Source organism: Mustela nivalis, assembly GCF_964662115.1.
Source record: "Mustela nivalis genome assembly, chromosome: 19".
Taxonomy (NCBI): Eukaryota; Metazoa; Chordata; class Mammalia; order Carnivora; family Mustelidae; genus Mustela; species Mustela nivalis.
Genome location: NC_139038.1, coordinates 23,100,780 through 23,115,508, shown reverse-complemented (window position 1 = coordinate 23,115,508; position 14,729 = coordinate 23,100,780).

The following is a 14,729-nucleotide window of genomic DNA, read 5'->3' as shown; positions in this document are numbered from 1 at the left end:
GGACCGAGAGGATGCAGCAAGCCACACCTGCAGTGCTGGAGACCTGTGCTCTTCTCCCTTACAATGTCCCAAAGGAGACACCCCTTGGATGGGGTGACACTTGAATCCTAGGGGTCATGACCAAGAATGAAACTTTCAAGGCCACCGGGAGGTCCTGATCTGATCCACAGCTCCACTGAACCACTGCACACAGCACTTCCCACAATGGACAACTGAGGACCACACCCCTGCTGACACCCACAGAAACTATAGGATTTGATGCCGTCTCATTGTGGGGCAGGCAGCCCAATGATGACAGACAGTGCCCATCCCACCAGTCATGGGAGTGGGGGCTCCAAATTTCATTTCACTTAGGAAAATGAAGAAATGTGAGTTTTCTGTACCCTAACACTGTGAAGCAAATTCATGCCTATGTCACACATAACCTGTGGCCAAAGCAGTGGGACAGCCCAAGTCCTCAAACATTCAGAGCTTCTAAAGCACAAGGTTTGTGGGCTTTTCTGCATCTGGCTGCCTCCAGGTCTTCACTCCATAGCCTCCACCTTGAAGCACCAGGACCCAGAGGCTTCTCAGATGCATACATCTTCTTGAGAACATACTCAGAATTTATAGGGGCCAGAAGCCAAGAGAACTAATGATGTAAAAGCCACCAACTCCAAAGCTCTGAACTGGAAAGGATCTATAGGGATAATAGTCCAACTGCCTGTTCTAGTGGGAAGAAAGTACAACCGAGGTGGGAAGTGTGCAGGGAGGACTTGGTCAAGGTCATACACTGGAGGTCAGGTCTCTAACTGGAAGGCACCCCTTTTCCCTCTCCTGGACATCTCAGATGTCACGGCAGCTGGCTCCTCAACACTGTCAACCTCACATCTTTCCCTTTCCAAATAAACCAGACACTTTGCAACATGCCAGGTGGAGTCTTTCGAGCTGGATAACATGCAGATATTAAATTGGAGACATTCCAACTCCACAGTGAGGAAATTGCCTTTACCAGAATTGTGCGCAGATATGCATGCATTGTATTGAGCGAAGATAGTAAGGCATACGGCTTCTATATCCGAGACTCGGGTCAGTGGCTTAAATAAGAACCTTGATGCCGCATGAAACAATCTGGAACAAGCAGGTAAGGGCCAGTAAAGAAGCTCCAGAGTGTGTGTGGCCCAGGGTCCTCCCGTCATGTTGCTGTTCGTCCACACATGGGGTTTGCCCTTGATGGAGTGGTCCAAGATGGCTCACTCCCCTGCCTGCATTCCAGCCCATGTCAGTGAGGACCCAGGGGGCATGGGGAGAGCACATCCTGCCCTTCAGAGGCATGCCCTAGAGGTTGTTCACAGCATTTCTGCTCACATCCTATTGATCAGAAGTTACTCACTTGGCCAAACCAAGCTGCAAGGGAGACTACAAAGCAAATCTTGATTCTGAGAAGCCACATAACTAGCAAAAAGTCTATACCATACAAGAGTAGAATAATGGATATGGGGGATAACTAGCAGTACGGTTTTCATATTCATGGACACAGCTGCTTGTGTGTCCACACTCACCCATAAACCTGCAAGCTCAAACAGAAACACAGACATACATATCAATGCAGACACACAGTACCTATGCTCTAAATCACACATTCCACTCCTGTGCACACGGGCTTATTCATTCATAGTGGGAAGAAAGTACAGCTTAGGTGGGAAGTCGGCAAGGAGGACTTGGTCAAGGTCATACACTGGAGATCAGGCCTCTAACTAGAAGGCACCCCTTTTCCCTCTCCTGGACATCTCAGATGTCATGGCAGCTGGCTCCTCAACATTGTCAACTTCACATCTTTCCTTTTCCAAATAAACCAGACACTTTGCAACATGCCAGGCAGAGTCTTTCGAGCTGGATAACATGCAGACATCAAATTGGAGACATTCCAACTCTGCAGAGAAGAAATTGCCTTTACCAGAATTATGTGCATATGTGTGATACATGTAGATACCAAGCCCACATAGCAGTGTGGCTGTGTCACTAAGATACATATACACACGCATATCCACACGGAGAGATGGAGGCCACAAAACCTGTCATTCTGTCATTCTATTCTGCCATGTCTGGGGATCATATCTCAGTCTTCCTATGTCCCCACTCATTGGAGAGGCCCCTTGTTCTGTGTTTACAGCACACTCTTTTCTGTATTCAGAAAGATACGTAGAACAAGATCAGGGGTTGTACAATGCAACAAAGTTAACAACGTAGAACAAGATCAGGGGTTGTACAATGCAACAAAGTTAACAAAATGAGATACCATGCAAGGGCCTATGAAGGGGACCACAGCATACTCCACATCCATAAGCACTGAGGGCACTGACATCGCACGCCATCTCTCAGCAGTCTGCCTGCTGCATACTGGGGCTGCACAGCCCTCTAGGATGACATCTAAGGTGATAGAGCCAGGATTAAGAAGACCTCTAAGCCGAGTGGTATAGGAAAGGTGGAAACTTGGAAGCCAGTCTGAGATACGGTCAATTACCCAGGCAGGTCACTGCACATTGCCTGACACACAGGTACTCGGTGTATACTTGCTGGATGGATGGAGAAATGGATGAAGAGATGCAGGGGCAGATACCATAGAAAATTCTGTCCCCTGTCCGCACTGTCACTCCTGGAACCGAACCCCTGGCACAGCAGTTGGCAAAGTATAATAAAGCCAGTTAGATGGCTGACTGGATAGAGTAAATAATTCTGAATCTTCCCCTTCCTTTTCAAAAGTGAGTGTTTCCTCCAAGCAACATTTGGGGTTAAGTAAAGTAAGGCCTGGGGAGGGAGAGGAACTGGCATTTATTGGTATTTATTCCACGCTGAAAGTGTGCGTGTGCCATCACACTGACCTGTACCCCTGGGGATAAAAATATATGTTTAAAAAAAAATTAAAAAAAAAAAAGAGGTCAGCACTTTCTCTCCCTGTCAACAGCCAAGTAACATTGAAAGGACACGTGACAATCAGCCACTCAGAGCAGCAGGACTTGGGTGAATTGAATCTCAGCAGCATCAAGAGAAGATGGACTGGGGCGCCTGGGTGGCTCAGTGGGTTAAGCTGCTGCCTTCGGCTCAGGTCATGATCTCAGGGTCCTGGGATTGAGTCCCACATCGGGCTCTCTGCTTGGCGGGGAGCCTGCTTCCCTTCCTCTCTCTCTGCCTGCCTCTCGGTCTACTTGTGATCTATCTCTGTCAAATAAATAAATAAATCTTTAAAAAAAAAAAAAAAAGAGAGAAGATGGACTGACGCGTCCATCTTAGAGGAACAGATGGCCTGGCCTCATCCTGCTTCAGCCTCACTCGGGGACACTTCTGTGACTTTGTGCTACACCCACTGGTACTATTCTTGACTAGCCCCATACAGGGGTCCTAGTCCTTTCCAAGTGGGGCTAGGAGCCTCCACACTAATACTTCTATCAAGAGGTTTTTTTCACTTGTCACCAGATAGTTCCTAACATGGTTGAAGCTTAAAGGTCTTCCTTTATTTGCAAGTTATTTTAATCATATGATGCTTGAGGGGAGATACCAGTTGTATGTTGAAATGTAAGAGGGTGCTTGCCTTTCAGAATTATGTAATGTTCAGGATTGCTCTTTTTTTTAAAGATTTTTACTTTTATTATTTATTTGAGAGAGAGAGAGAGAGGAAGAGAGACAGAGAGAGAAAGCATGAGAGGGGGGAGGTTCAGAGGGAGAAGCAGACTTCCCGCTGAGCAGGGAGCCCAGTGAGGGACTGCAGCCAGGGACTCCAGGATCATGACCTGAGCTGGAAGCAGTCTTTCAACCAACTGAGCCACCCAGGCACCACGAAGATTCCTCTTTTTCTAAGCCCGGCCAGCCCCCCTCTGGTAAGGATAGCCCCCATTAATTAAGGTTAGGTACACTCTGATGGCCAGTACTCCAGGGCAGCCAGAAACACTGGGATGCCCACCAGTTCCTTCCATTACTACACAGTGTTCTCTCTCACTGAGGCCCACTGACAGAAAGTCTGATCTTCACTGACTGGACACAGAGAAATCACAAGCTTCCTAGGGGACTCAAAGAGTTAGAATGATCAGTCTGAAAATCAAAAAATTATAGCTCTTATTGACAGGGATCTTCTTCCTCACTGGGTTTAGGGAAGTTGGGATATCATTAAAAGTCACATGTATTTAATCTACGCCTTACACATCTGCAGTCACTTCACAAACCCATTTGCTTGGTAAAAGAGAACCTGCTTCCAACTCCTCTGTGGGTACTAGAAAGGTTGTCCTTAATCAAAATGATGGACTGACATGACCTTTTAAAGGTCAACTCACTTGGATATTAGTTGAATACTTATTTTTTTAAATAAAACCTTATCCCTCTAATCTAAAATTATTTCACAGCTTTAAGTAATTAGAAGTCTGTATCACTTGCCAGAAAAAGAAGGCCAAAAAATACAAATGAGATAACACCCTTAAACTCTAAAGAGATGGTGTTGTTTGCTCAAGGCACTGAAACTGAAATCTGCTACCTCATTATAAAAAAATAAAAAATTATTTAGTGTTAGACATTGAAAAGATTATCCACCAAGACCAGGTGGGATTCATTCCTGGGCTACAAGGATGGCTCAACATTCACAAATCAATCAATGTGTTAGAACAAATTAATAAGAGAAGAGAGAAGAACCACATGGTCCTCTAAATTGATGCAGAAAAAGCATTTAACAAAATGCAGCATCCGTTCCTGATTAAAACACTTCAAAGTATAGGGATAGAGGAAACATTCCTGAACTTCATAAAATATATCTTTGAAAGACCTACAGAAAATATCATCCTCAATGAGAAAAAGCTTGAAGCCTTCCCATTGAGATCAGGAACACGACAAGGATGCCCACTCTCACCACTCTTGTTCAACATAGTATTAGAAGTCCTAGCAACAGCAATCAGACAACAAAGAGAAATAAAAGGTATCCAAATTGGCAATGAAGAAGTCAAACTCTCTCTTCGCAGATGACATGATTCTTTATATGGAAAACCCAAAAGACTCCACCCCCAAACTACTAGAACTCATACAGCAATTCAGCAACGTGGCAGGATACCAAGTCAATGTACAGAAATCAGTGGCTTTCTTATACACTAACAATGAAAATACAGAAAGGGAAATTAGAGAATCGATTCCATTTACTATAGCACCAAGAACCATAAGATACCTGGGAATAAACCTAACCAAAGAGGTAAAAGAACTGTACTTGAGGAACTACAGAACACTCATGAAAGAAATTGAAGAAGACACAAAAAGATGGAAGACCATTCCATGATCTTGGATCGGAGGAATAAATATTGTTAAAATGGCTATACTGCCTAGAGCGATCTGTACTTTTAATGCCATTCTGATCAAAATTCCACTGGTATTTTTCAAAGAGCTGGAGCAAATAATCCAAAAATTTGTATGGAACCAGAAGAAACCCCAAATCGGTACGGAAATGCTGAAAAACAAAAATAAAACTGGGGGCATCATGTTACCTGATTTCAAGCTTTACTACAAAGCTGTGATCACCAAGACAGCATGGTACTGGCATTAAAACAGACACATAGACCAGTGGAACAGAGTAGACAGCCCAGATATGGACCCTCAACTCTATGGTCAATTAATCTTCGACAAAACAGGAAAAAATATACAGTGGAAAAAAGGCTCTTCAGTAAGTGGTGCTGGGAAAACTGGAAAGCTATATGTAGAAGAATGAAACTCAACCATTCTCTTACACCGTACACAAAGATAAACTCAAAAGATTAAAGAACTCAAAGTGAGACAGGAATCCATCAGAATCCTAGAGGAGAACATAGGCAGTAATCTCTTCAGTATCAGCCACAGCAACTTCTTTCAAGGTATGTCTCCAAAGGCAAAGGAAACAAAAGCGAAAATAAATTTTTGGGACTTCATCAAAATCAAAAGCTTCTGCACAGCAAAGGAAACAGTCAAGAAAACAAAGAGGCAACCCATGGAATGGGGGAAGATATTTGCAAATGACAGTACAGGCAAAAGGTTGATATCCAGGATCTATAAAGATCTTCTCAAACTCAACACACACAAAACAGACAATCATATTAAAAAATGGGCAGAATGGGGCGCCTGGGTGGCTCAGTGGTTTGGGCTGCTGCCTTTGGCTCGGGTCATGATCTCAGGGTCCTGGGATCGAGCCCCGCATCGGGCTCCCTGCTCCGCAGGAAGCCTGCTTCCCTCTCTCTCTCTCTCTGCCTGCCTCTCTGCCTACTTGTGATCTCCGTCTTTCAAATAAATAAATAAAATCTTTAAAAAAAAAAATGGAACTGAAAAAAAAAAAAAAATGGGCAGAAGATATAAGCAGACATTTCTCCAATGAAGACATACAAATGGCTATCAGACACATGAAAAAATGTTCATCGTCACTAGCCATCAGGGAGATTCAAATTAAAACCAAATTGAGATACCACCTTACACCACTTACAATGGCCAAAATTAGCAAGTCAGGAAACAACATGTGTTGGAGAGGATGTGGAGAAAGGGGAACCATCTTACACTGTTGGTGGGAATGCTAGTTGGTGCAGCCACTTTGGAGAACAGTGTGGTGATTCCTCAAGAAATTAAAAATAGAGCTTCCCTATGACCCTGCCATTGCACTACTGGGTATTTACCCCAAAGATACAGATGTAGTGAAAAGAAGGGCCATCTGTACCCCAATGTTTATAGCAGCAATGGCCACGGTCACCAAACTGTGGAAAGAACCAAGATGCCCTTTAACAGACGAATGGATATGGAAGATGTGGTCCATATACATTATGGAGTATTATGCCTCCATCAGAAAGGATGAATACCCAAATTTTATAGCAACGTGGATGTGACTGGAAGAGATTATGCTGAGTAAAATAAGTCAAGCAGAGAGAGTCAATTATCATATGGTTTCACTTATTTGTGGAGATAACAAATAGCATGGAGGACATGGGGAGTTAGAGAGGAGATGGGAGTTGAGGGAAATTGGAAGGAGAGGTGAACCATGAGAGACCATGAACTCTGAAAAACAATCTTAAGGTTTTTTTTTTTTTTAAAGATTTTTTATTTATTTACTTGACAGACAGAGATCGTAAGTAGGCAGAGAGGCAGGCAGAGAGAGAGGAGGAAGCAGGCTCCCTGCTGAGCAGAGAGCCCGATGCGGGGCTCGATCCCAGGACCCTGGGATCATGACCCGAGCCGAAGGCAGCGGCTTAACCATTGAGCCACCCAGGCGCCCCAATCTTAAGGTTTTGAAGGGGCAGGGGTGGGAGGTTGGGGGAACCAGGTGGTGGGTATTAGAGAGGGCACAGATTGCATGGAACACTGGGTGTGGTGTAAAAACAATGAATACTGTTACACTGAAAAGAAATTAAAAAAAAAAAGAGGAAAAAAATCACTTAGTGTTAGAGAAGTGTTAAAAATGCAGTAGCACAGACCTAGATGCCGTTGATGCTATCAAATCATCAGAAGAACTGGAAAAGAATTTTGTGTGAGAAATAAAATCCTGCCCATGGAAGAGGGGGACTTGGTGTTCTTTAAATCCTACTACAATGCACCCCCTAAAATCATCTCACATACCATGGATGGACATGCCCCACCTTCTAGGAATTTTTTTTATGCCAATGAAAACAAAATATTCAAGCAGAACTAGCATAGGTCTCTATGTCCAACGCAACCTTAGAGATGGTCATAGCAATACAAAATCTACTGGTTACCTCAACAGGATAAAGGCCATCTTTGAGAAAGTGATGATTAACATAATACTCAGTGATAAAAGTCAAAATGCTTTTTCCCTAAGATCAGGAACAGGTCAAAGATCCCCACTATTACCACCTCTACTCAACACAGGATTGGAAATTCTAGCCAGACCTATTAGGCAGGAAAAAGAAATAAACGGCATCCAGATTGGAAAGGAAGAAGAAAAATAATTCCTGCTTGCATGTGAAATAATCTTTTACGTAGAATGCCCTAAAGATGCTAACACACACACAAACACACACACACAAAAATTAACATATTAGGCTTAATAAATTTGGCCAAGTTGTAGGATACAAAATCAACACACAGAAATCACTTTCATTCCTTTGCACTAGAAGTGAACAACCTGAAGAAGAAATTCAGAGACAATTCCATTTACAATAAAATCCAAAATAAAAAAGTAGGAATAAACTTAACCAAGGACGTGAAAGACTTGTACACTGTGTTTGAAAAGAGATAGCAGGGCGACTGGGTGGCCCAGTGGGTTAAAGCCTCTGCATTCATCTCAGGTCATGACTTCAGGGTCCTGGGATCGAGCCCCATATTGGGCTCTCTGCTCAGCAGGGAGCCTGCTTCTCCCTCTCTCTCTCTCTGCCTGCCTCTCTGCCTATGGTGATCTCTGTCAAATAAATAAATAAAATCTTTAAAAAATAAATAAATAAAAAATAAGAAGAGATAGCATGCCCCGAAGAGGGTCACTTGACTAAACCCCAGCATCAGCAAACCAAAATTGAACACCTAACCTAACCACCATTTCAACCCCCCAGGAATGCAAACTTGAACCAGTCACCATGGAATTAGAAGGTCAGCACTAATGAGATGATTCACCCATTTGACTCCTTCTGTTCTCCTTAAGAAGGTGACCTCCTCGGAGACAAGTCATTCTTTGGTAATCATTTCGTTTTTCCACCCCGTTTCTACCTTTAAAAACCTTCCCTTTCCCACAGCTCAGCCGAGCTCCTTTCTACTTGCTAGAGGGGATGCTGCCTGACTCCGGAACTGTTAAATAAAGCCACTTTGATGTTTAAATGGGCTCCGGTGAATTTTTGTCTCAAGGCATCACTGGGACCACAGGAGACTTCCAAGAACATCAGGGACAAGAAACACAGGTGAGGTACCCCACAGACCCTTTGAGCTCATGGACTTCATCACTTCCAAAGGCTGTGGGTAGGCTCATGCTTGATTTTGAGCTCCACTCTCATTGGGTCAAGCTCAGAACATTCGTCCAGCTTTGGGGATTCATTCTGTTTGGCAGAGGAAAGCTCTCCTGTTGACTCCTTGATGGTATTCAAAGATCCAATTTAGTGGCACTTAATTGTTACCTTAAATTAACGGCTGCCTGAGCCTAGAGAGCTTACCATCAGGGCCAGAGTAGAGGAAGAGGTAACAGTGGGCTTCCAGTGGGACTCAGTGGTCTCAAACGTGACCAGCTTAGGGAAAAGCACCCATCCCCCAGAATTCGCAGGTAGAAGGAAAAAATTCCCCAAACCCATTATCTCAGTGGCTTGTCTGCACGACTTTCCACAATCTGTCCTTCTCTGAGGGAGGTTGTTTGAATTCTTTCCCAACTCTTCCCAGAGGGTTTTAGAAATCAAGAGGTTTTGAAATAACTGAGCCTCGCCTTCAACATCCACTCACTACGTATTTATTCAATATCTAAGGCAGCCAATATCTAAGTGAGAGAGAGAGAGAGAGAGATGTCAGAGTATCACCCAGAGAAGGCTGCTGCGCTTAGGAGGGCTATGGTCAGACATCCCCAATAACTACGTGTACACTAAGTAGGCACTACCGGGGCATCTGTATGACTCAGTCAGTTAAGTGTCTGCCTTCGGCTCAGGTCATGATCCCAGGGTCCTGGGATTGAGCCCTGCAGGGGCTCCCTGCTCAGGGGGAGCCTGCTTCTCCCTCTGCCTCGGACCCTACCACCCTGCACGTGTTCTCTCACTCTCTCTCAAACAAATAAGTATTATAAGATGTACAAACTGCTTAGGAGGGCGTCTTAGTCCATTTGAGCTGTTATAACAAAATACCACAGACTTGGTGACTTAGAAACAACAGAAATCTACTTCTCACAGTTCGGAAGTCCAGATGTCCAAGATCAGGGGGCCGGTATGGTTGAGTGAGGGCCATCTTCTAAGGCACAGAATTTTCCTTAAGTCTCACAGGGTCGAAGGGGCTAGGTAGATCTCTGGGCTCTCTTTTCTAAGGGCACTAATCCCACTCATAAAGGCTCCACCCTCATGATCTTTTTTATTTTTAATTGTATTCATTTGACAGAGGGATCACTAGTAGATAGAGAGGCAGGCAGAAAGAGGGGAAAGCAGGCTCTTTGATGAGCAGAGAGCCCAATGCAGGGCTCGATCCCAGGTCCCTGAGATCACAACCTGAGCAGAAGGCAGATCTTAACCCACTGAGCCACCCAGGCACCCTCTACCCTCATGACCTTTTGCTGGAGTGTTCCTGGAAGACACAGGAAGCCTAATGGAGATAAACTGATGATCTGGAGGTGACCACAAGCCCTGCCTTCATGGCTCGGCTGTCTGGATGGTACCATCATGGGTGGAGGCTAAGCAAGTAGAATCTGGGGAGACAAGATTCAGCCTAGTGATGTCTCAAGATCTTGCTTAGACTTGGTGATTCTGAGAAAAGGATTTAGACAGTTCCCCTTCACTATGGCTCCTCACACTCCTCACCACTCAGCCTGGCCACCCAAACTGCCACCCCAGCCTAGACCACAGGCTCTGGAGGAGCTGGGAAGGGGCAGGACAGAGCAGTGCTCAGGAGACTGGCTCTGGACTTGGACCACTGATTTTGCAAAGCTGCTCTCCTGCTCGCTAGCTGTGTGACTGTGCGCACCACTGCGCTGCTCTTGGCCTCATGCTCTGGGGGGATGATCATAGTGGCTCCTGCTGTCATGCTTGGGAAATCGAGTGACTTAATCCAAGTACAGTGTGTAAAACTGTCCTTATGGTACTAAGTACTCAGTGAAAGACCAGACAGACATATGTACTCCCTTGGTTGTGGCAGCATCGTTCATAAGAGCCAAGGTATGGAAACCAACCAAGTGTCCCTCAATGGATGCGTGAATAAAGATGTAGTAGATAGCTACAATGGACTATGATCCTGCCAGGGAAATCCTGCCACTTACAACAACAAGGACAGATCTTGAGGACATTGTGCTAAGAGAAGTCAGACAGAGAAAGACAAATAACATGCAGTACCCCTTTTTTTAAAAAGACTATTTATTTAGAGACAGAGACAGAGAGAGAAAGAGAGAGAGAGAGCTAGCGCACATGTGCAAGTCGGGGAAGGGCACAGGGAGAGGGAGACAGCGCCTCAAGTAGATTCCATGCTGAGCTTGGAGCCCAATGCAGGGGTTGATCTCATAACCCTGATATCATGGCCAAAGCCAAAATATAAAGTTAGACCTTAACCAACTGAGCCACCCAGATGCCCCTGAAGGGTATCCCTCTATGTGGCATCTAAAAACAAACAAACAAACCAAACTTGTAAAAACAGAGTAAAGTGGTAGTTACCAGGGCTGGGGGTAGAGAAATGGGAGAGGTGTTGTCAAAGGCACATAGTGTAGCTGAAGGATAAATAAGTCCCAAGACCTAATACACAGTACGGTGATTATGGACACCAACGATATCAGAAACATTAAACTTGCTGAGAGACTAGATCTTAAATGTTCCCAACACTAGAAGAAATAAGAATTATGTACCATGATAGAGGTGTTAGCTAACAGTACAATGACACCCGAACCCTAACCCATAATACTAATCCGGAAATGGAACGTGAACCCAAACCCTAACCACAAATCCTAAACCTGAACCCTAATCCAAACCCTAATCCTAACCCTAATCCTAAACCTAACCCTAACACCTAACCCTGACCCGGACCCTGACCCTAACCCTACCCTAACCTTAACTCTGACCCTAACACTGACCCTAAACCTAACCCTGACTCTGACCCTAACCCTGACCATGAGCCAAGTGTGTGCACCACCCTCCTGGGAGAGCGGGTATGGAACGTACAGAGAGGTCCTACCCCTGATGGCATCCCTAGAAGGAGAAGCCAGAACACCTCCAATGTGCAGACGGGGAGACTGGGGAGGCCCTGAGAGCCACTGGGTGTGTCTGGGCTCACAGTCCTGGGCAGGAGCAGGAGCCCGGTCTGAACCCAGCTCTGTGCCCTCCCAGCAGGGACAACAGCTGCACCCAGGCCTCCCAGGAGCTGTGGGGAGGCTGTGTGGGGGTCACTGTATGGACAGGGCATGGGGTAAAGGGTGAGCCTTGAGCAGCTGGGGGAGGGCGCCCTCAGGGAGCTCTGTGGGAAGAGGAAGTCAGTTAAGGAGCCCCCAGGCAGTGGTGACCTCACTTCCCTGACGACAGAGCCCAACAGAATTGGAACCCACATATCCAGGCACCCACATTCCCAGAAAACCCCCCTGCCCAGCTCATTTCTGTGCAGATCCTGAAGGAAGCAACATGTTCTTGTGCTGCCTACGGAAGCGCAAGGATGCAGGCAGAGGAGAGCCCGCCCACCAAACACGTCCCCTCACTGGGCAGGTCGTGTCAGGCTTCCCTGAGACCTCCGGCCCTTTGGCAAAAAGAATCAAAAGGTGACACCAGGAGGCTCAGAGTCAGACAGCCCCACACCTTCTGATCGACCTGTGTAGGCCTAGGTCTCCTCCATGTGTGTGTGTGTGTGTGTGTGTGTGTGTGTGTAAAGAGAGCTCATTGGGGGTGGAGCTCCCCAAGCAGGAGCAGGCTGATGGGTCAGATGCCTGGTGAGCAGGTCATGTTCACACCCCAAGTTAACGCTGGTTAGGTGGGGCGGGGTGTGGGGGCTGCACCCTTCTGCCCAGGGTTTATCCTGAGACCCTGCAGGGACGGGTCACTGACCCAGGTGCAGGGCTGTGCACGCACAGGTCTGCGTGGGATCTGGGAGAAGCAGGGGCACTGGGCAGGAGGATGGAGGGAATGGCCAGGCAGGGCTCTGAGGCCTCTTGCACACTCCCCATCTCTGCCTTGGCAGGCCACGGATGAACTAGGAAGGAGGCAGGAAGACACGCACTCCTCCCTGACCCAGGAGTCCCTGGTCCTGGGAAGGCCTCCGGTACCTCCCAGACCACTGCCCACGGTACTCCATTGGACTGCGGTCCTGGACGCGGAGCCCACAGAGGCCAAGTCCGAGGGTGAGAAGTCTGGGATGGGGTGCCTGTGGCTGTGTGGGGATGGGTCGGTGCTGGGCCCACAGGGAGAAGCCCCCACAGGCTGATGTGGGGCGAGGAGCCACGACTTGGCTCGGAGCACCCAGGGGGTGGACTGCAGTCGGGGAGACATCCTGATGAGGGTTCCTTCGTGGCTGCGGCTTATCTGGGAGGCCCTGGGCTGTGCCCTGTCTCTGCAAAGCCACAGGGAGAGGCAGGCCCACGGGTGACCTTCTCTCCTCTCACAGCTACTCCAGTGGAGGAGCTAGACCCACTCCCAACTTCAGCAACACCGGAGGGGGAGATGGTGTCTGGAATCACTTCAGTAGGAGACCGGGAGCCGACAGGTGCCCTGGTGCCTGCCCACGGAGATGCTGATGCTGTCCAGGGAGAGCTGTCTCCTGCTCCTGCCCCCACTCCTGCTCCTGCCTCTCCCCCTTCCCCTGCCCCTGCCAGAGCGACTCCCACTTCCCCTGCCCCTGCCTGTGCTCCTGTTCTGGCCCCTGACCCATATCCTTTCTTGGTCTCAGCCCTTCCCCGACCCCTCCCTGTGCCCTGTTCCTGCCCCAGACCCAGCTCCTGCCCTTGACCCTGCACAAGCCATCACCCCTGCACTTGCCCCAGCTCCTGCTCCTGCCCCTTCCTCTGCCCCTGCGTCTGCCCCTGTCCTTTCTCCTTTCACTGCCAAAGCCACTGCCCCTGCACCTGTCCCAGACCCAGGTCCTGCCCCTGTTCTTGCCCCTGCCCCTGCCCCTGTCAGGACAGCCTCCACTTTCCCTGCCTGCACCCCTGTTCCTGCCCCAGACCCAACCCCTGCCCCTGCTTCTTCCCCTTCAACTGCCACCAACTGCCCTGCCAAGACCACTATCCCTTATCCTGCCCCTGCCAAGGCCCCTGTTCCCGCCCCAGACCCAGTCCCTATCAGTTGCTCCTGCTCCTTTCCCTGCCCTTGCCTGTGCTCTTATTCCTGCCTCTGACCCAGCTCCTGCTCTGGAGCCTGCACTGGCCACTACTGCTGACCCTGTCCCCACCCCTAGCCTAACCCCTGCCCCTAAACCTGCTTCTGCGGGGCTCCCAGACCCGCATCCAGAGCCCACAGCTCTGCGGGGAGATCTCCCCATAAAAATACTGTCAGTTCCATCCCCTGACCCCGACATCCCCCCAGAATGTTTCATCCCCCCCCCCCTTGTGTTCTTCCTCTCCTGTATGGAGTCACCGTTCTAGTCGCCGTCCATCTCCTGTATGCTGTGTATTATTTATTTTAAATAAAAGTTCTTTTCCCTTGAACACTTCATGAGCATGAAGTGCATTCCCAACGCTGTGCCACCACACCACAGGACATCGTTGCAGGATATCTCCTTCCCCAAAGGAGACCCTGAGCCCAAGCCCTCCTGCCCATTGCTCCCCCAGCCTGGCCCCTCGCAACCCCTAAGCTGCTTTCTCTTTCTGTTCCTGCATGTGTTCTGGAGGTTTCTGGAAGTGGAATCCCTCAATAGGTGCCTTTGTGTCTGCACCTATTTTCAAAGGGCACTTGTTTTGGGTTTTGTTTTGTTTTGTTTTTGTTTCCTCTCTCTGACATAGAATTTCCCTTATTGGATGTTGAGACACCCAATGGATTACAGAGAAGATGTCATCCTAGGGACCCCTTTAGGAATTCTGGGCACAATCTCGGGGCTAAGGCCCCTGTTCCTACTGGGACACCACAGTCAGTCCCCAGACAGGACACGGCTGTTTCCTCCTGTGGCCCACACAGAAACCA